The sequence below is a fragment of the Ammospiza nelsoni genome, chromosome 27 (genome assembly GCF_027579445.1).
Source record: "Ammospiza nelsoni isolate bAmmNel1 chromosome 27, bAmmNel1.pri, whole genome shotgun sequence".
In the NCBI taxonomy this organism is placed as follows: domain Eukaryota; kingdom Metazoa; phylum Chordata; class Aves; order Passeriformes; family Passerellidae; genus Ammospiza; species Ammospiza nelsoni.
The window spans coordinates 6,698,598-6,721,122 of record NC_080659.1 but is presented as its reverse complement, the minus strand read 5'-3'; the positions used below and the strand labels follow the sequence as shown (position 1 = coordinate 6,721,122).

Sequence of the window (22,525 nt, the reverse complement as noted above, 5' to 3'; positions counted from 1 at the left end):
GCCTCTTACCCCACCAGAATCAAACAAGGCCCCTTGCTTTAAAGCCATGTTTAAATAAATTTTTTATTTCCATTTTTCGTATTTATATTCACATGCATAGCTATAGTGGACATTGATGTAGCATGTAATTTATATAACATTATTCTATTTCTATTATTTATATTTACTTATATTTTGTGCTTTTATAAATATCTTTCCACATTGATTGCATATTTCTATGTCTAAAATTACATTTCTATCATGCTTTCACTATTTAAAATACAAATCCCATCCTAACTAAATAAATACAAAAAAGCTCTATTCTTTTAAACTACATTGAAATATTTTTATATTTATAGCGCTCATGACTATATTCACATTTATATTTGCAGTTTATACTTAAGTATTATATTAATCATTATGTATAACATGTATCCTATTCAAATAAGAGATAAATTATTTTCCTAATTATGTACCATATCTACTGCTACAACTTATTTTTTCTTACATTTTTAATTTTTATATTAACCTTCAGCTATTTATGATCTATTTCTATTCTTAGATTTCTACCTTTATATTATTTGTATTTATAATGTTTATACTAAAACACCTGCTTTTGCCAAATAAAAAAAAAAATCCCCTTTATTTTAAACTACTTAAAAAAACCTAGAGTATATCAATCTGGTATAACATATAACAAATGATAGATATGATAGATGTAAAATTGATATAAATATTGTAGTGTATTATAGGAAATAAATAAAAATCAATATGATCCATAACACAAGTAATACTGTATAAATGTTATATTTATGTTATTTTATATTTCAAATAATTTAACATTTCTTTATATATTTGCATATACTTGACAAACATTTCTATATTTATACTTGGGTTGCGATTTTTTTCTGGGTGTTTTCTGGGTCTTTTCTTGCCCTTCTTCGAATTTTTTTCTGGGTTATTTCTTGTCCATCTTGGGGGTTTTTTCTGGGTTTTTTCTTGCCCATCTTCAGACTTTTTTCTGGTTTTCTTCTTGCCCATCTCAGAGTTTTTTTTTTGGGTTTTTTTCTTGCCCATCTTGGGTGATTTTCTGGGGTTTTTCTACGTTTTTTTCTTGCCCATCTGGGATTATTTTCTGGGGTTTTTTTCTCGTTGCTTTCTTGCCCATCCTGGGCTTTTTCTGGGTTTTTTTCTTGTCCATCATGAGGTTTTTTTCTGGTTTTTTCCTGCTCATCTTCGTCTGGTTTTCTGGGTTTTAAGCCAAAATCGGTACATATCATGTCAGTTCATGCAATACAACCCGGCTGGGGATTTTTTATTCTAAATTTAACAAGGAGTCGCAAAACCTGGAAAGCAAAAGTCACACACACAAGGTTAAATCCAGTCAGCATGCACTCACACACGCAGAGACGAGCAGACACAGACAGACACAGCCACGTGCTCTCACACACGCTCACACAATCTTTCCACTTAAATGCTCACTGCGGCCCTTACTCGAGATGCTGAAGAACGTGCTGTGACACATCTTCTGGCTGCCGCTCCTTGAGGTAAAATGGCAGATCCTGGGGAAATCAGCAGCCTCGGGGACCTGTGAGACGACAGGAAGGGTCAACGAGTGGCTATCTGACAGCTAGGACTTGTCTCCTCTCTGGACTGATAAATTTTCTACCCAAAATCCAATAGAAGACAGATGTATAGGTACATAGAACATAAGCCACCATAGGCAGATACAATACAAGCCAGGACTTGCAAAAATTCTCTGGAAGATGAATTCTTGCGCCCTATTCCCTTTCAGAAGAAGGAACCTACACAACTACTGCAGTCATCTGAGGAGGTGCATCTGAAAAAAAAGTTAGGACAACAGTCAGACGGTTCAATGAGAACTGAAGAGCTCCAGATATCCTGTGTCCATCTACAAATCCCATCTAGAGTCCAACTACACCCCACACTGCACATTACAAATCCCCGGGCCCTCTCCTATTGCACCAGGCTATGCGGCAGGGCAGAGCAGCTCAGGCACAAATGTGTGCTGACAGCCGTGACACAGGATGGACAGGACAGGACAGACAACGGGGACACAACACAGACAGAAAATTCTAGGCAAGGAAAATGGCTGCAAGGACTGAGAGAATGCAAAAGGAGATGACCGAGTTCAAACTGATGGTGAGCTGATGAGGCTCAGAGAACCCCGAAGGAAGAAGATGATAACTGAATGATTTCTTCTAAGAACTGCAAAGATGGATGCCTAGGAATCCTACGGTCAGAATCCTCTACCTAACCTCATATTACGCCAAATCCTAATCCACCAAAATGGATCCAGGTGGGGGCATAGCTGTCCATACAGCCCAGACCGAGACCTGACAAGACATCAGATGCGATGCTTCCAAAGACAGAAGAGAGTCTGACGCCTGTCTGAGCTCCCCAGTCAAAAGTTCTGTGGCCTGGGTGCCAGGCCAGGGAATGCAGAGATCACAGATGCTAACAATGATGCCAAGATTAATGACAGGCACCCCTAAGGTAAAAGACATGGGATACACAAACAACACACAATTCACAACAGACAAGTGACACGAGACACACCGGGACTGCTCTGCCCTGCTGCACACCTCAGCACTGTGATCAAAAGTGAGACTTGGCTTCTATGGGGCCTAAGGGGCCACTTCATTAACACCCCCCCACCTCCAAACTGGACTCAAAACCCCCTCCCTGTAATCCCCAAACCAGCACCGTGCTTTCAGCCCCTCTGTGGGTCTCGGCCCTCTACTTATCTCTCATACAGCTGGGGATGCTGGTCCCTGTCAGGTGCAAAGAAAGGCCACCTCATCAGATGGGAAGGTCCTGCTGGCACCGGGCTGGTGTCTCTCAGACAGCTAGATTAAAGAGAACCAAACATCAGGGCCTGAACTTGGCACCGCATTGGCCAAAACCCCACCGCTCTGCTACTCACCGCGCTCCTAAGAAGGCCCGGCACCTCCTAACCCTGACCCTCTGCCACACGTGGAATGCATCTGCACCTGAAAGAAAGTTAGAACATATGTCAAACACCACCAGGGTTACTCACAAGCTGCAAACACCTTATGTCAATCTAGGAACAGCATCTAGAGCCCAAGTACAGCCAACATTACAAATTACAACTCCCCAAGGCTTGTCCTATTGCAGCAGGCCATGCGGCAGGGCAGAACAGCTCCGGCAAAAAATGTGTGCACACACCCGTGACACAGAAAGTGACAAACAGGGGGGACATGAAACACGACACATCATGCTTGTGGTGAGGGCCTCGAGGGGAAAAGGCAAAAGGGACCCCAAAGACACACCAGGGAGCACGGCACACCGGACAACACGACACAGACCGGAGCTGTTCTGCATTGCCCGCCTGAAAGCTGCCATCAAAAGTAGAGCCTCTCCCTTTAGCTGTCCTAAGAGGCCTTTGGAGAAGATTGCTTTCCCCTCTGCTCATTTTTGAATCTGTCCCAAGAACTCCCAACCTGCTACTCCACCATCTCCAGGCCGTGGCCCCCGACTTATCTTTTGGATGATCGGTGAGGGGAATCCACGCTGCACCTGAAATGAGTCTGCCTTGGAGGGCTCTGTGATGGCCTGTGAGCCTCTCGGTCAGCTGCAATCAAGAAAACCAAAACCAAAGTATGAGTCCAGAGTTATGTGGGCCAAATCCCTGCAAGTCAGCTACTTGCCCTCTCCTGAGTGTGCCTGGCTCCTTCAGGCTCCAGCTTCATCCTGATTCCAAGGCTGTGGCCTTCATTAGGAGTGGCACCTGGGTTACAGAAAGACAAAGTTAAATGGCATTCCTCTGAGTGCAGTGGATCACCTTGTATGCTGTAAGCCATGGGAATGCCTCTGCTAGGCTTCTGAACAGCTTTGTGTGGGGGGGCCCTCAAATAAACACCCTTTCTCACCCTGCTGCTTGCAAACCCGCTCCCAAGAAATCCTAAACTGGATACCTGATCACCCTCCCTCGCCCAGGCACCATCCTCAACTCACCTGAAGCCTCAATCTCAAACATCATCCTTGACACTGGGCAAATCCCTCTTGTGACACGATGAATCTGCTGAAAAATTGTTGTGCTTGAGAGCTGAGCAATAACAGCCAATTCTCTCCACTGCTCACCTTGACTGCTGGCATCCAGATTGACTTCCTGAAAAGAAAAACAAAGAACAGAGCTGTAACACACTCACCATACACACTTCTGCTTCAGAGACAAATGGGGCCTCACCTGCTCGGGGCAATCCCCTCACCCGGGATGGGGCCCTCTGGCACACATTTAATCCATCTGAATCTGAAAAAAAAGTTAGGACAAGAGTCACACTCTTGTAGGATAACTGATGAGCTCCAGATGCCCTGTGCCCATCCACAGATCCCATCTAGTGTCCAACTACACCCCACATTACACATTCCAAGTCTCCAAGACTTCTCCTATCGCACCAGGCTGTGCAGCACGGCAGAGCAGCCCCATCCCAAATGTGTGCAGACACCCGTGACACAGGACAGACAGGACAGACAACAACAGGGGACACAACAGGAAAAGAAATCTCTTGGCAAGGAAAACGGCTGCAAGGACTGAGAGAATGCAAAAGGAGATGAGTGAGCTGAGACCGATGGTGAGCTGATGAGGCTCAGAAAACCCTGGGGGACGAAGATGATAACTGAACGATTAATTCCAAGAACAGCAAAGATGGATGCCTAGGAATCCTACGGTCAGAATGCTGTACCTAACCTCATATTATTACAAGTCCTAATCCACCACAATGGATCCAGGTGGGGCATAGCTGTCCATAAAGCTCAGAACTAGACCTGACAAGAAATCTGACTGGATGCTTCCAAAGAGGTAACTTTTGACTGGGGAGCTCAGACAGGTATCAGAAACTCATATATGGCCTGGGTGCCAGGCCAGGGAATGCAGAGATCAGAGATGCTAACAATGATGCCAGGGGTACTGACAGGGCCCTCCAAAGGTAAAAGACATGGGATACACAAACAACACACAATGCACAACAGACAAGTGACACGAGACACACGGGGACTGCTCTGCCCTGCACACCTCAGCACTGTGATCAAAAGTGAGACTTGGCTTTCATGGGGCCTAACGAGCCGTTTAATGAACACCCCCCGCTCCAAACTGGACTCAAAAACCCCTCCCAGGAATTCCCAAACAAGCACCATGACTTCATCCCCACTGTGGGTCGCAGCCCTCTACTTATCTCTCAGACATCTGGGGATGCCAGTCTGTGTCAGGTGCAAAGAAAGGCCACCTCGTCAGCTGGGAAGGTCCTGCTGGCACCGGGCTGGTGTCTCTCAGACAGCTAGATTAAAGAGAACCAAACATCAGGGCCTGATCTTGGCACCGCATTGGCCAAAACCCCACCGCTCTGCTACTCACCGCGCTCCTAAGAAGGCCCGGCACCTCCTAACCCTGACCCTCTGCCACACGTGGAATGCATCTGCACCTGAAAGAAAGTTAGAACATATGTCAAACACCACCAGGGTTACTCACAAGCTGCAAACACCTTATGTCAATCTAGGAACAGCATCTAGAGCCCAAGTACAGCCAACATTACAAATTACAACTCCCCAAGGCTTGTCCTATTGCAGCAGGCCATGCGGCAGGGCAGAACAGCTCCGGCAAAAAATGTGTGCACACACCCGTGACACAGAAAGTGACAAACAGGGGGGACATGAAACACGACACATCATGCTTGTGGTGAGGGCCTCGAGGGGAAAAGGCAAAAGGGACCCCAAAGACACACCAGGGAGCACGGCACACCGGACAACACGACACAGACCGGAGCTGTTCTGCATTGCCCGCCTGAAAGCTGCCATCAAAAGTAGAGCCTCTCCCTTTAGCTGTCCTAAGAGGCCTTTGGAGAAGATTGCTTTCCCCTCTGCTCATTTTTGAATCTGTCCCAAGAACTCCCAACCTGCTACTCCACCATCTCCAGGCCGTGGCCCCCGACTTATCTTTTGGATGATCGGTGAGGGGAATCCACGCTGCACCTGAAATGAGTCTGCCTTGGAGGGCTCTGTGATGGCCTGTGAGCCTCTCGGTCAGCTGCAATCAAGAAAACCAAAACCAAAGTATGAGTCCAGAGTTATGTGGGCCAAATCCCTGCAAGTCAGCTACTTGCCCTCTCCTGAGTGTGCCTGGCTCCTTCAGGCTCCAACTTCATCCTGATTCCAAGGCTGTGGCCTTCATTAGGAGTGGCACCTGGGTTACAGAAAGACAAAGTTAAATGGCATTCCTCTGAGTGCAGTGGATCACCTTGTATGCTGTAAGCCATGGGAATGCCTCTGCTAGGCTTCTGAACAGCTTTGTGTGGGGGGGCCCTCAAATAAACACCCTTTCTCACCCTGCTGCTTGCAAACCCGCTCCCAAGAAATCCTAAACTGGATACCTGATCACCCTCCCTCGCCCAGGCACCATCCTCAACTCACCTGAAGCCTCAATCTCAAACATCATCCTTGACACTGGGCAAATCCCTCTTGTGACACGATGAATCTGCTGAAAAATTGTTGTGCTTGAGAGCTGAGCAATAACAGCCAATTCTCTCCACTGCTCACCTTGACTGCTGGCATCCAGATTGACTTCCTGAAAAGAAAGACAAAGAACAGAGCTGTAACACACTCACCATACACACTTCTGCTGCAGAGACAAATGGGGCCTCACCTGCTCGGGGCAATCCCCTCACCCGGGATGGGGCCCTCTGGCACACATTTAATCCATCTGAATCTGAAAAAAAAGTTAGGACAAGAGTCACACTCTTGTAGGATAACTGATGAGCTCCAGATGCCCTGTGCCCATCCACAGATCCCATCTAGTGTCCAACTACACCCCACATTACACATTCCAAGTCTCCAAGACTTCTCCTATCGCACCAGGCTGTGCAGCACGGCAGAGCAGCCCCATCCCAAATGTGTGCTGACACCCGTGACACAGGACAGACAGGACAGACAACAACAGGGGACACAACAGGAAAAGAAATCTCTTGGCAAGGAAAATGGCTGCAAGGACTGAGAGAATGCAAAAGGACATGAGTGAGCTGAGACCGATGGTGAGCTGATGAGGCTCAGAAAACCCTGGGGGACGAAGATGATAACTGAACGATTAATTCCAAGAACAGCAAAGATGGATGCCTAGGAATCCTACGGTCAGAATGCTGTACCTAACCTCATATTATTACAAGTCCTAATCCACCACAATGGATCCAGGTGGGGCATAGCTGTCCATAAAGCTCAGAACTAGACCTGACAAGAAATCTGACTGGATGCTTCTAAAGAGGTAACTTTTGACTGGGGAGCTCAGACAGGTATCAGAAACTCATATATGGCCTGGGTGCCAGGCCAGGGAATGCAGAGATCAGAGATGCTAACAATGATGCCAGGGGTACTGACAGGGCCCTCCAAAGGTAAAAGACATGGGATACACAAACAACACACAATGCACAACAGACAAGTGACACGAGACACACGGGGACTGCTCTGCCCTGCACACCTCAGCACTGTGATCAAAAGTGAGACTTGGCTTTCATGGGGCCTAACGAGCCGTTTAATGAACACCCCCCGCTCCAAACTGGACTCAAAAACCCCTCCCAGGAATTCCCAAACAAGCACCATGACTTCATCCCCACTGTGGGTCGCAGCCCTCTACTTATCTCTCAGACATCTGGGGATGCCAGTCTGTGTCAGGTGCAAAGAAAGGCCACCTCGTCAGCTGGGAAGGTCCTGCTGGCACCGGGCTGGTGTCTCTCAGACAGCTAGATTAAAGAGAACCAAACATCAGGGCCTGATCTTGGCACCGCATTGGCCAAAACCCCACCGCTCTGCTACTCACCGCGCTCCTAAGAAGGCCCGGCACCTCCTAACCCTGACCCTCTGCCACACGTGGAATGCATCTGCACCTGAAAGAAAGTTAGAACATATGTCAAACACCACCAGGGTTACTCACAAGCTGCAAACACCTTATGTCAATCTAGGAACAGCATCTAGAGCCCAAGTACAGCCAGCATTACAAATTCCCCCTCCCTATGGTTCGTCTTATTGCAGCAGGCCATGCGGCAGGGAAGAACAGCTCTGGCACAAATCTGTGCACACACCCGTGACACAGAAAGTGACAAACAGGGGGACATGAAACACGACACATCATGCTTGTGGTGAGGGTCTCGAGGGGAGAAGGCAAAAGGGACCCCAAAGACACACTAGGGAACACAGCACACCGGACAACAGGATACAGACCGGAGCTGTTCTGCACTGCCCGCCTGAAAGCTGCCATCAAAAGTAGAGCCTCTCCCTTTAGCTGTCCTAAGAGGCCTTTGGAGAAGATTGCTTTCCCCTCTGCTCATTTTTGAATCTGTCCCAAGAACTCCCAACCTGCTACTCCACCATCTCCAGGCCGTGGCCCCCGACTTATCTTTTGGATGATCGGTGAGGGGAATCCACGCTGCACCTGAAATGAGTCTGCCTTGGAGGGCTCTGTGATGGCCTGTGAGCCTCTCGGTCAGCTGCAATCAAGAAAACCAAAATCAAAGAGTGAGTCCAGAGTTATGTGGGCCAAATCCCTGCAAGTCAGCTACTTGCCCTCTCCTGAGTGTGCCTGGCTCCTTCAGGCTCCAGCTTCATCCTGATTCCAAGGCTGTGGCCTTTATTAGCAGTGGCACCTGGGTTACAGAAAGACAAAGTTAAATGGCATTCCTCTGAGTGCAGTGGATCACCTTGTATGCTGTAAGCCATGGGAATGCCTCTGCTAGGCTTCTGAGACACCTTGGGAGGGGCTCTCAAATAAACAAATAAAGACCCTTTCTCACCCTGCTGCCTGCAAACCCCCTCTCAAGAACTCCTAACTGGATGCCTGCTCACCCTCCCTCTCCCAGTAACCATCCTCAACTCACCTGAAGCCTCAATCTCAAACATCATCCTTGACACTGGGCAGATCCCTCTTGTGACACGATGAATCTGCTGCGAAATTGTTGTGCTTGAGAGCTGAGCAATAACAACCAATTCTCTCCACTGCTCACGTTGACTGCTGGCATCCAGATTTACTTCCTAAAAGAAAGACAAAGAACAGCAGTGTAACAGAGTCAGTTGAGAGGTGTAACAGAGTCTGCTGCAGAGGCAAATGGGGCCTCACCTACTCAGGAGAATCCCCACACCTGGCATGGGGCCCTCTGGCACACATTTAATCCATCTGAACCTGAAAAAAAAGTTAGGACAAGAGTCACACTGTGGCAGGATAACTGATGAGCTCCAGATATGATGTGCCCATCTACAAATCCCATCTAGAGTCCAACTACACCCCACATTACAAACTCCAAGTCCCTGGGACTTCTCCTATCGCACCAGGCTGTGCAGCACGGCAGAGCAGCTCGGGCACAAATGTGTGCTGAGAGCCATGACACAGGATAGGACAGACAACGGGGACACAACAGGAACAGAAATCTCTTGGCAAGGAAAACGGCTGCAAGGACTGAGAGAATGCAAAAGGAGATGAGTGAGCTGAGACCGATGGTGAGCTGATGAGGCTCAGAGAACCCTGGAGGAAGAAGATGATTACTGAATGATTTATTCCAAGAACAGCAAAGACTGATGCCTAGGAATCCTACAGTCAAAATCCTCTACCTAACCTCGTAATATTACAAGTCCTAATCCACCATAATGGATCCAGGTGGGGCACAGCTGTCCATACAGCTCAGAACAAGACCTGAAAAGACGTCTGACTGGATGCTTCCAAAGAGAGAAGAGAGTCTGATGCTTGTCTGAGCTCCCTAGTCAAAAGTTCTGTGGCCTGGGCGCCAGGCCAAGGAGTGCAGAGATCACAGAGGCTAACACTGATGCCAGGGTTTCTCACAGGCCCCCCTAAGTGAAAGATATGGCATACGCAAACAACACATAATGCACAATAGAGAAGTGACACGATGCACACCGGGACTGCTCTGCCCTGCTGCACACCTCAGCACTGCAATCAAAAGTGAGACTTGGCTTTTATGGGGCCTAAGGGGCCACTTCATGAACACACCACACCCCCCCCCCCCCCCAAAACTGGACTCAAAACCCCCTCCCAGGAATTCCCAAACCAGCACCCTGCTTTCATCCCCTCTGTGGGTCACAGCCCTCTACTTATCTCTCAGACATCTGGGGATGCTGGTCCCTGTCAGGTGCAAAGAAAGGCCACCTCGTCAACTGGGAAGGTCCTGCTGGCACTGGGCTGGTGTCTCTGAGACAGCTAGAGTAAAGAGAACCAAACATCAGTCCCTGATCTTGGCACCGCATCGGCCAAAACCCCACCACTCAGCTACTCACCGCACTCCTAAGAAGGCCCGACACCTCCTAACTCTGACCCCCTGCCACACATGGAATGCGTCTGCACCTGAAAGAAAGTTACAACATATGCCAAACACCACCAGGATAACTCAAAAGGTGCAAACACCTTATGTCAATCTAGGAATAGCATCTAGAGCCCAAGTACAGCCAGCATTACAAATTCCAACGCCCCACGGTTTCTCCTACTGCAGCAGGCCATGCGGCAGGGAAGAACAGCTCCGGCAAAAAATGTGTGCACACATCCGTGACACAGAACGTGGCAAACAGGGGGGACATGAAACACGACACATCATGCTTGTGGTGAGGGTCTCGAGGGGAGAAGGCAAAAGGGACCCCAAAGACACACTAGGGAACACAGAACACTGGACAACACAACACAGACCGGAGCTGTTCTGCACTGCCCGCCTGAAAGCTGCCATCAAAAGGAGAGCCTCTCCCTTTAGCTGTCCTAAGAGGCCCTTGGAGAAGATTGCTTTTCCGGCTGCCAATTTTCAAATCTGCCCCAAGAACTCCCAACCCACTATTCTCTCATCTCCAGGCCAAGGCCCTCGACTTATCTTTTGGATGATCGGTGATGGGAATCCACGCTGCACCTGAAATGAGTCTGCCTCGGAGGGCCTCGTGATGGCCTGTGAGCCTCTCGGTGAGCTGCAATAAAGAAAACCAAAACCAAAGTATGAGTCCAGAGTTATGTGGGCCAAATCCCACCAAGGCAGCTACTTGCCCTCTCCTGAGTGTGCCTGGCTCCTTCAGGCTCCAGCTTCATCATGATTCCAAGGCCTTCATTAGGAGTGGCACCTGGGTTAGAGAAAGGCAAAGTTAAATGGCATTCCCCTGAGTGCAGTGGATGACCTTGTGTGCTGTAAGACATGGGAATGCCTCTGCTAGGCTTCTGAGAAGCCTTGTGTGGGGGAGGCCTCAAATAAACAAATAAAGACCCTTTCTCACCCTGCTGCCTGCAAACTCCCTCCCAAGAACTCCTAACTGCTCACCCTCCCTCTCCCAATCACAATCCTCAACTCACCTGAAGCCTCAATCTCAAACATCATCTTGGACCTTGGGCGGATCCCTCTTGTGACATGATCAATCTGCTGAATAAAATGTTGTGCTTGACACAGCTTGGAATTTCAGGGAGTTGCACTCCTCAATTAAAAAAAAACAAAACAAAACAAAAAAAACCCAACAAAACCAATCCCAAAAACAAACAAAGAAAAAAACCAAACAAACAAAACCCACACAAACAATAAATCCCAAAACACCTAACTCCCCACAGAAACAAAAAAACCACAGAAAACATCAAAAAATCCAAAACCCCCACAAAAACCAACTAAAAACCCCAAAATGAAAACCAAAAAAAAACAAAAATTCCACCAAAAGAAATCCAACCAAAAAAACAACCAGAGCAAAACTAAAAATTACAAAAGCACCTTACCACTCCTAAACACAAAACCCAAAATCACAAACCTAAATACTCCCTGTATTCCATGCTGTTTTCTTCACAGAATCTTCCAAGCCTCTGTGCTTTAGATGCCCAGAAACACCTGCTGAAAAGATGCTGAGACGGGCTGAAAAAGCCTCTTCACTGAAATGAGGAGAGCTCTTAACCCAGCACATCCCAGAGAGGGAATGAAGCCCCTCAGCCACGGCTGGGGTTAATATACCCCTGATTGTGCCCGCCTCTCGTTCCCATGCCACCCAGGAAAAGGGAGGGGGCGAATCCCACCAAGCCCTCAGAGCAGCTGCAGCTGTTTGGCTCCTCTGACTCACATTCAAGGGCAGTAAAGGGCTTGTTATAGAAGAAAACTTTTCAGAAAAGGAACAGTGCTTTCTTTTTTTGCAACAACTACTTGGAGCAGAAGAACAGAAAACTGGCAAGATATAAAACTTTGTGGTAAGGTTACATAGCTAGATCAATTGGGTAATTGGGTAATTTGCTGTTACCTTACATAATTATTCTGTGTTTAACAAAAGCCATCTAATAAATTCACACCCAAAACTCCAGCAGCCCAGCTGGCCCTACCAAATCTCTATGTTTATGCATACAGTAAACAAAACCAAAATCCCAGTAATACCTATCAGAAGTCTGTGAAAGAAACCTCTTGAAATTGATCCTACCTCAAATACAAAACAACCCAAGCAAAGTTAGCTTGACTCAATAAACAATTTACACAGAGCTAATAACACCAAGAAATAAAACAGCACACCATATACCACCAAAGAATATAATAGTGAAGAAAAAAGAAACCACTTTTTTTTTTTTTTTTAAAGCTTTTGCCAGGACTCCAACAACAACTTCTTCTCCTTCTGAAATGTCCCTTCTCCTTCCCAAATTCCTTACAACTTCTGAGTTTACATCCAAGCAAAAAGCAAAATTCGTGCACTTGTGCGTTCGATGCTCCTGCCAGATTCTCTGTTTCCCTCCACATCTTCTTACACTTTCAGTCTTCACTCTGTCCTGCCGTGATGAGTTTGACGGACGAATTGGTAAACGTTAAGAGAGGATTTCCCTGCCTCCCTCCCCAGAGCTGGTTTCCTTAGTGCATTTCACTCAATCCCAGGCCGGCAACGATGCACGCTCACCTCAAGCGTGCAAGGCTAACAGCTGCTCGGCTAAATGCGGCTGTAATCGGCTAAACTCGGCCATTGTCATCTGCATTCGGCTGGACTCGACCCCTCGGCACGGATCGCCTCGCTTCGGCCGAACTCGGAGCCGCTCTCTGCGCTCGGCGCGCCTCGGCTCGCTTCGGCCGAACTCGGAGCCGCTCTCTGCGCCCGGCGCGGCTCGGCTCGCTTCGGCCGAACTCGGAGCCTCTCTGTGCGCCCGGCGCGCCTCGGCTCGCTTCGGCCGAACTCGGAGCCGCTCTCTGCCCTCGGCGCGGCTCGGCTCGCTTCGGCCGAACTCGGAGCCTCTCTGTGCGCCCGGCGCGCCTCGGCTCGCTTCGGCCGAACTCGGAGCCGCTCTCTGCCCTCGGCGCGGCTCGGCTCGCTTCGGCCGAACTCGGAGCCGATCAGTGCGCCCGGCGCGGCTCGGCTCGCTTCGGCCGAACTCGGAGCCGATCAGTGCGCCCGGCGCGGCTCGGCTCGCTTCGGCCGAACTCGGAGCCGCTCTCTGCGCTCGGCGCGCCTCGGCTCTCTTCGGCCGAACTCGGAGCCGCTCTCTGTGCGCCCGGCGCGGCTCGGCTCGCTTCGGCCGAACTCGGAGCCGTTCTCTGCGCCCGGCGCGGCTCGGCTCGCTTCGGCCGAACTCGGAGCCGATCAGTGCGCCCGGCGCGGCTCGGCTCGCTTCGGCCGAACTCGGAGCCGCTCTCTGCGCCCGGCGCGGCTCGGCTCGCTTCGGCCGAACTCGGAGCCTCTCTGTGCGCCCGGCGCGCCTCGGCTCGCTTCGGCCGAACTCGGAGCCGCTCTCTGCGCTCGGCGCGGCTCGGCTCGCTTCGGCCGAACTCGGAGCCACTCTCTGCGCGGCCCGGCTCGCCTCGGCCGAACTCGGAGCCGATCAGTGCGCTCGGCGCGCCTCGGCTCTCTTCGGCCGAACTCGGAGCCGCTCTCTGCGCTCGGCGCGGCTCGGCTCGCTTCGGCCCAACTCGGAGCCGCTCTCTCCGCGTTCGGCTGAGCTCGCCTCGGCTCGGCTCCCTGACGGCGGGCAAGCGGCGCCGCCTCACGTTAAACTCGCCCGGCTCGGGGCTCTCCTGCTGCCGCGTCCCGCGGGCGGCCCGGCCATCGCACGGACACGATCGGGAGCGCGGCGTGGCACAGGAGCTCATTGGGCAGTGACCGCACTCGCGCTAATTAGCGCGCACGAGAGCAGCGGGCTCGGTTCGGCTGAGCTCGGCTCCGTTCAGGCAGCCTCGCAAGCCTGGCCTCGGTTCGCTCGAGGCCGTCAGGTTCCGCCGGTCTCGCCTTGGTTCGGCCGAAGGAGGCGTCGTTCGCTCGTGTTTTTACAAATATCTTTCTATATTGACTGTATATTTCTATATTTAATTTTATACTTCTATAATACTTCCATTATTCCAAATAAAAACCCCGTCTCTAACCAAATAAATAAAAAAACCCTTCCTTTAAAGGATACTGAAATATTTTTTATTTATACTTTGTATAATTATACATTCATATTTTAATTTATCGTTTCTTTGGATGTATTACATTAATAATGACATATATATAAAATTTTAAAATAGATTTAAATCATTATTTAAATTATGTATAATATCTACTGCTACAACTAATTTTTTCTGATATTTTAAATTTTTATATTTATCTGTATGTATTTATTATATATTTCTAAACTTAGATTTCTACCTTTATATTATTTGCATTTATAATTTTTACAATCAAAACACTGCCTATTGACCAATAAAGAAAACCCGCTTTATTTAAGTATTTTAAAAATATTTTCATGTTTATCATTTTCATATTTATATTTATAATTTGTTCAATATTACATGAGAACACACCTGCTCCTGCACCGCAGTGGGGCCCCCTCTCCTGGGGACCTTGGGGTGCCCCAACGGCATCAGAGCCCCGAGTCTTCACCCCCTTCTCCTCTATTTAGAAACTACACTGGAACTTTTTTCTGGAAATAAAGACATTACCTAAATCCTCTCCCCGTGTCCTAGACAGATGGATATTCAGTTATTAGTTGGCTGGGCAGCAGTTTCTTAAATAGAATGATAAACAAGATGTGAACATTTCAGCTACAAGCAAATAGGCAAATCTGAACAAGGTACTGGTGGGCGACCACTGAAGTTATTTTGAAGGAATTTTTTAAACAATGAAATATTGATACCACAAAAATAAAGCAAAAAGCTAACTACTGGCTAAGAAAAAATTAACTTTTGACAGCAACAACATTCCAACCACACAGGCTTTTTCCCGATGTCATACCTTATAACTACCTCTCTTGGGAATTCTCATCATGTATCCCAAAAGGAATAAATACCTCAGAGCGTCCTAAAGCAAAAAGTAGCACACGTGAGCTCCTCACACTCCCGGGAGGCCTGCACAGCGTGCACTGAGTCTGCAACAAATTCTGCTCAGTGAGAGTCTGCAAACAAAGGTTCAATTGATGAATTGAACTGATTGTAAAGGGAGGTTTTCTAAGCACAGAAGCACAACAAAGAACAAGCAAAAACAATTCTTAAAAAAAACCTGCAAGTTTTATTTAGCATATATGCGACTGATTTCCACCCTGTGGCTTCTCACTTTGATTCGCGTCTGTAGGTTCAGGAAGATGACAATGCACACTCTGCCCTCCCTGAGCCCCCCACAGCAGCTGAGCGCTGCTCCGTGCGCTCAGATCGTCAGGAACTGGATTGCCCGCATGGACTGGAACTGCTCTGCTGCAGATTCAGGAGAGAGAGGCTGGCTGAGGCGTCGTCCCAATTCCATTTCTGTGTGACGAGAAGCGGTTTGTTCCCAACGGGTGCAACAATCCCCAGCTCGCTTCCATGGTGAGTACCGATGGCACACAAATGGCAGCCTGAGGAAATCGTGTTCTGGGCTCTAAGTGGTCGGGACAGGGTCTGATTTTTTGTTTTGCATCTGTATGATGATTAGTACGACAGGGCCCTGATCGATGACATGGCAGCACAGAATTAAAAACTCCTCAATAGGATTACATCGACTTCTAGGAAAAGACAAAAGCCTAGGACCCTTCTGAAATCTATTTTTAATGCGAAGCACACGGATTGTCACTATGCTGTGCCTTCCAGCTTTTCAAAGCAGCTTACCTCTGAAGACCAGAAAACATTTATTTCTACAGAAACAATGGGCAACCCCCAGGCTAATCTCAGCGCTACTGTTTAATAGGGGATCTGCCAGCGTGCCAGTCCAGCTTCAAGTGTGCTTTATTTCAGTCTAACATCCCCTCAAAATTCTTCTCACATCTCCCAACCCTGACATCTTATTTTTCCCTAAAGCTTCTCATCATTAGCAATTTCCAAGTAACATGGTATTTTTACAACATTCAAAAATGTCATGCTGGACTGTGCTAGAGAGTAATTTGCAAATATAAGCTTAGCAAAGTTTGAATTGACTTGTCCAGAGAAAAAACCTACAAGTGAACACCTACACCTGCCTACAAAGAGCTAACAAGCCCCTGGCAGCTGCCAGCATCAAAGCACAGCGGATGTTTCTAATACAGGGTAAGGATAACAATATCACCTTTTGTTCTCTCCAGCTTGTTTTCCCTGCAGTCATATTTTGCTTCTTATGATTTTTTTAGTCTCTGCATCTTCTTGGACAGCACCGAGCCCGACGACAAGGATACGAGAGTCTTTCCCTGCCGTAGGGAGAGAACCAGGAAAACAGTTAAAATAAGAACAGGGTAGTTTGAAATTCATACTTCCAATGAGAAGCAGCGCCTAACAAACAGAACAAAAGTAAACAAAGCATGGTACCTCCCTGGGGACAGAAGACTTACAAACTCTCCAGGATTTACAATTCTAGCGACCAACCCCTTCAGGACGGCAGCCAAGTGTCCCATGAGGTGGTGCTGCACCAAAGAACCATCTGAGAGGTTCCAAAGAGTGAAACGCACAATATTTTGCAAAGCCGTAAAATCTTGCAAAATAACAAAAATACAATAGATGTAAACTACAGGGTAAGAGTACAAGTGTTCACTTTAAGAGCTGGAACCATCCAGGTGAGCACCTGATAACTGGATCCTCACCAGAGTTTGAACCCTTCAGGACACAGAAGGGTTTTCCCCAGAAATTTCACAGACTGAGTTTTGATACAAGTATACTTGCCAGACCCTCAGAAACATCACCCATTCTCCAGGTGTCTGGAGAGAACTGCAAATGGCTCTCACGTAGTTTGAGCTAGCTCTGTAAGGTCTCAGGGTGAATTTCACCAGATGCAACCAAACTGGGCAACTCCCAGTGGGACAGAAGGAACCCAAAGCTTGGGTTCGCAGAGCTGCAGCAAATACTGAGGAAACAAACATAACAGCGTAAAAAATAATAAACCATCCTTTTTTTTTCTCTTGCTTTTGTTTTTTTCTTATTCAGATCAGCATAGCAATTAAAGAGAAGGTGAAAAACTCACCATTACTGAACATTTCATCATCTGTAGGCTGAGCATCCTTAGCACAGAGGACTCCAAAGTTAAAATTCACCGATCCCTGGGAAATGAAACCAAATATTGTATGATAAACAATCAAACAGCAGACGTAAAAATTTGTTTCCTCTAAGGACTTTCGGGTACGTATGTACCTTTGCATACATCCAACACATTGGAACATACACTTTATACCATCTCCTAATAAGTAAAAATTTACCTTTAAACTTTGATAGTACAGCATAAAATTATGAACTTAAATTGGTGATCTGTTATTATTAAGTTGGTGCCTAAAGTTATTTCTGCTGTCAGGTTCAAAAAAACATTAATTTTTTTTACTGGAATGAGCAATTGATTTCAAAGTCATCACAAGCCCACCAAAACACAAAGCAGTATTCACTGGATGGGTCTGTGAGCTAGAAGTAGTTAGGCTTGTACTTCCCTCTTGCTATTCCAGAACCAATAAATCCTGTCAACAAAACCAGGATCTATAGCCCACTGCTGTGAAAGATTCTACGAGGATGATGGTTTGATTTGTGTTTAGAAGTTTTGATTTGAAATGGCCAGTTCAATGGATAAAGACAGTTTAAGTAGTATTACATTGCTATTATTATTATTTCTATTATTATTTTTACTATTACTACTGCTATTGTTATCATCTGCTACTGGAAGAAACAAACCAGTAGTACCTATACTTAATTACTTTTATTTCCAGGAAATAATAAAGAAAAAGAACCAAACCAAAAAAAGTCACTTCCTACCTTTTATATCAAGGGATGAAAAATTTCTCTTGGGCTCTTCTCCAATTTATCAAGACTCATAGCACTGAAAGGCAAACAAAACAGTGCTTTATAGAAGGGCAAGTGCACATTTCAAGGCTGAACCACCAACTGATTGCAGTGACAGCAGTTACAACATGAATCGTTCCCAGAGCCTCTGTTAAATGGAATGTTCTGTGGAACTGCCGTTTCTTTCCCAAAACACTAACTTCCAACACTTCCTAATAATATTTTGTATTTTAAAACAAAAGAAGTTAGTGAGACTCTGTGCGGAGGTCAGGTTTAAATTTATTTCCTTCTGAAGCACAGAGCTCTGTTCCATCACCCTTCACTTCGGCTCTACACTGAATCGTGGTGAGCATTTGAGGAGTGCTCCATAATCAATTCTATTTCTCTCTTTTTCTAGCTCTCTCTATTCCTAAATCATTCCAGACAAGTCAAATGAAAAATGAAAAAAACAAGTTCAGCATCAAAGTCACACTTTTTCCCGTTGTCTGGTCAAGAACAGGCTCTAAATCCACTTACTGCTGCCTTCAACGATTCAGACTTGCAAAAGCATTCTTACATATTTTACAGGTTTATCATAAAACCCACAGAACGCAAGCTCTGAATTACAGGAAAAGGTACACAGGCAAATATCTAAAGGGATCACTTATTAGTAAATACATACCTTGGTAGAGATCGCACTGAGAACCTTTCTGAGGGACTCTAAGGGACGCATGTTTTCTGAGCACCCTATAAACAAGAAAAGCTAGGATATAGTACAGGACATCCCCACTTTTTCTACATATTCAAATAGGATTTTTAATAAAAACAATTCAGTTAAAAAAGAAGGAAGAAAACCAAGCTAATTTTACTCAGCTGTATTTACTGCCGATTTAGAGAAAAATCCCGGGCAGCGTCGGCCGTTGCGGCACACGTCGCGCCGGCAGCAGGGCCTGCCGGGAGTTGGAGTCTCGGGCTGGTAGCCACTCATGTGCCGCGATAGCCGTTGCGTCACACGCCGCGCCGGCAGCAGGGCCTGCCGGGAGTTGGAGTCTCGGGCTGACAGCCACGGCTCCGTCCCCCGCCACCGGGAGCTGCAGTCCCTCCCGGGCATCAAACGGGTCCTTCGCCCCAGGGCGGGGAAGGACCTGAGGCAGGACCGCTCCTCCCGAATGCCCTCTCTTTTCCCCTCCAACTCTTTTTCTTTTTTTAACGCTGTTTTTCACCCCTTTCCCTTCCCTTCCCTTCTGCTCTCCTGCTTTCTTTCCTTTCCTTTCCTTTTTTTCCCCTTCCCTTTCCCTTTCTTTTTCTTGTATTTGTAATCTTGGTTTTCCTTCCTAGCTTTAGAATCAAAAAGCAGCAGTAGTAACTTTCAGGCTACCTGGGAGTAAAAAAAACCCCAAAACTATAATGATTGAAAGAAAACTATTTATTCCCTGGGAGCCTGAAATTTTCTACTGCTGCACATGACACAGAGCTTTTTATTCCTTCTTATATACAGTTGATATTTTATACTCGCTTTATACACCGCCCCCTGCCGTCTGCACCGGCGCTCTGCAGGCAGAGTGCTGCGGCGTCGTTCGGTTCTGTTTAAATAAACTCGGCTAAATTAGGCTTGGTTCGGCTTAGGTCTAAAATCGTTTCGGTTCGGCTTTTCGTCTAAATTCGGCTTTTCCGGCTCTTCGGCTGAACTCGGCCCGGTTGGGCTAAAGTCGGTCATATTCGGCTCTTTGTCTAAATGCGGCCAATGTCGGCTACAGTCGGCTATCGGTTACACTCGGCTATCATCGGCTCTTCGTCTCAAGTCGGCTGTGTTCGGCTACACTCGGCTCTTCGTCTCAAGTCGGCTGTGTTCGGCCACACTCGGCTCTTCGGTGAAACTCGGCTATTTTCGGTCACACTCGGCTCTTCGGTGAAACTCGGCTGTTTTCGGCCACACTCGGCTCTTCGGTGAAACTCGGCTATTTTCGGTCACACTCGGCTCTTCGGTGAAACTCGGCTGTTTTCGGCTACACTCGGCTCTTCGGGGAAACTCGGCTGTTTTCGCCCACACTCGGCTCTTCGGCTCTTCGGAACTATTCGGCCCGGCTCGGCTCCCTCAGGGCGGGAAAGCGGCTGTCAGAGGACCCCGGCACAGCGAGGCGTTTCCCCACATGCCTGTCACAAACCCGCCGAAATACGCCCGCCCGCGGCGCCGCTGAGACCACAGCATGTGTCGGGTACACTTGAAACGTCACAGAAAATACCACCGGGGCCGCGCCGGGGTCGGTATTCCATGCAGGCAGTCCACTGTCACCCACCCCGGTCCTCCACTTCCCCGCCCTTTTCGCCGCCCTGTTGAGAAGGTCAACCAAAAGTCCGCGACATCCGCGACGCGCCACTCCCAAGGTGGCGGCCTCTCGGCGCAGGGCTGCAGTACCGCGCTCTGTCCACAAGGCGGCAGCACTGCCGCCCGCCCCAGCCGGGGGCGCAGCGCGCCTCGGGGCTGCGGGCAGGCAAGGTGGCAAAAAAGAACAGGGGCGACCCCCGCCAAAAACTGCTCTGAAATAAATGCCAAAAACCTGCCTCTTACCCCACCAGAATCAAACAAGGCCCCTTGCTTTAAAGCCATGTTTAAATAAATTTTTTATTTCCATTTTTCGTATTTATATTCACATGCATAGCTATAGTGGACATTGATGTAGCATGTAATTTATATAACATTATTCTATTTCTATTATTTATATTTACTTATATTTTGTGCTTTTATAAATATCTTTCCACATTGATTGCATATTTCTATGTCTAAAATTACATTTCTATCATGCTTTCACTATTTAAAATACAAATCCCATCCTAACTAAATAAATACAAAAAAGCTCTATTCTTTTAAACTACATTGAAATATTTTTATATTTATAGCGCTCATGACTATATTCACATTTATATTTGCAGTTTATACTTAAGTATTATATTAATCATTATGTATAACATGTATCCTATTCAAATAAGAGATAAATTATTTTCCTAATTATGTACCATATCTACTGCTACAACTTATTTTTTCTTACATTTTTAATTTTTATATTAACCTTCAGCTATTTATGATCTATTTCTATTCTTAGATTTCTACCTTTATATTATTTGTATTTATAATGTTTATACTAAAACACCTGCTTTTGCCAAATAAAAAAAAAAATCCCCTTTATTTTAAACTACTTAAAAAAACCTAGAGTATATCAATCTGGTATAACATATAACAAATGATAGATATGATAGATGTAAAATTGATATAAATATTGTAGTGTATTATAGGAAATAAATAAAAATCAATATGATCCATAACACAAGTAATACTGTATAAATGTTATATTTATGTTATTTTATATTTCAAATAATTTAACATTTCTTTATATATTTGCATATACTTGACAAACATTTCTATATTTATACTTGGGTTGCGATTTTTTTCTGGGTGTTTTCTGGGTCTTTTCTTGCCCTTCTTCGAATTTTTTTCTGGGTTATTTCTTGTCCATCTTGGGGGTTTTTTCTGGGTTTTTTCTTGCCCATCTTCAGACTTTTTTCTGGTTTTCTTCTTGCCCATCTCAGAGTTTTTTTTTTGGGTTTTTTTCTTGCCCATCTTGGGTGATTTTCTGGGGTTTTTCTACGTTTTTTTCTTGCCCATCTGGGATTATTTTCTGGGGTTTTTTTCTCGTTGCTTTCTTGCCCATCCTGGGCTTTTTCTGGGTTTTTTTCTTGTCCATCATGTGGTTTTTTTCTGGTTTTTTCCTGCTCATCTTCGTCTGGTTTTCTGGGTTTTAAGCCAAAATCGGTACATATCATGTCAGTTCATGCAATACAACCCGGCTGGGGATTTTTTATTCTAAATTTAACAAGGAGTCGCAAAACCTGGAAAGCAAAAGTCACACACACAAGGTTAAATCCAGTCAGCATGCACTCACACACGCAGAGACGAGCAGACACAGACAGACACAGCCACGTGCTCTCACACACGCTCACACAATCTTTCCACTTAAATGCTCACTGCGGCCCTTACTCGAGATGCTGAAGAACGTGCTGTGACACATCTTCTGGCTGCCGCTCCTTGAGGTAAAATGGCAGATCCTGGGGAAATCAGCAGCCTCGGGGACCTGTGAGACGACAGGAAGGGTCAACGAGTGGCTATCTGACAGCTAGGACTTGTCTCCTCTCTGGACTGATAAATTTTCTACCCAAAATCCAATAGAAGACAGATGTATAGGTACATAGAACATAAGCCACCATAGGCAGATACAATACAAGCCAGGACTTGCAAAAATTCTCTGGAAGATGAATTCTTGCGCCCTATTCCCTTTCAGAAGAAGGAACCTACACAACTACTGCAGTCATCTGAGGAGGTGCATCTGAAAAAAAAGTTAGGA

The 22,525-nt window shown here is 46.7% G+C and overlaps 3 long non-coding RNA genes across 4 annotated transcripts; all 3 read right to left on the bottom strand.

The window, feature by feature from the left end:
* Positions 1 to 37: 37 nt before the first annotated feature.
* Positions 38 to 1,871, bottom strand: LOC132084706 (uncharacterized). The gene is made up of 2 exons (XR_009420098.1): positions 1,474 to 1,871; positions 38 to 1,325 (listed from the first exon to the last, which is right to left on the bottom strand). It is a non-coding gene; the product is annotated as an uncharacterized LOC132084706 (long non-coding RNA).
* Positions 1,872 to 15,436: 13,565 nt separating this feature from the next.
* Positions 15,437 to 19,028, bottom strand: LOC132084658 (uncharacterized). 2 transcript variants are annotated; one of them, XR_009420092.1, is made up of 5 exons: positions 18,811 to 19,028; positions 18,123 to 18,186; positions 17,350 to 17,425; positions 16,465 to 17,232; positions 15,437 to 15,870 (listed from the first exon to the last, which is right to left on the bottom strand). It is a non-coding gene; the product is annotated as an uncharacterized LOC132084658 (long non-coding RNA). The 2 variants fall into 2 exon arrangements; XR_009420091.1 differs by having other exon boundaries at positions 16,465 to 16,582.
* Positions 19,029 to 20,725: 1,697 nt separating this feature from the next.
* LOC132084707 (uncharacterized) lies at positions 20,726 to 22,525 on the bottom strand. The gene is made up of 2 exons (XR_009420099.1): positions 22,162 to 22,525; positions 20,726 to 22,013 (listed from the first exon to the last, which is right to left on the bottom strand). It is a non-coding gene; the product is annotated as an uncharacterized LOC132084707 (long non-coding RNA).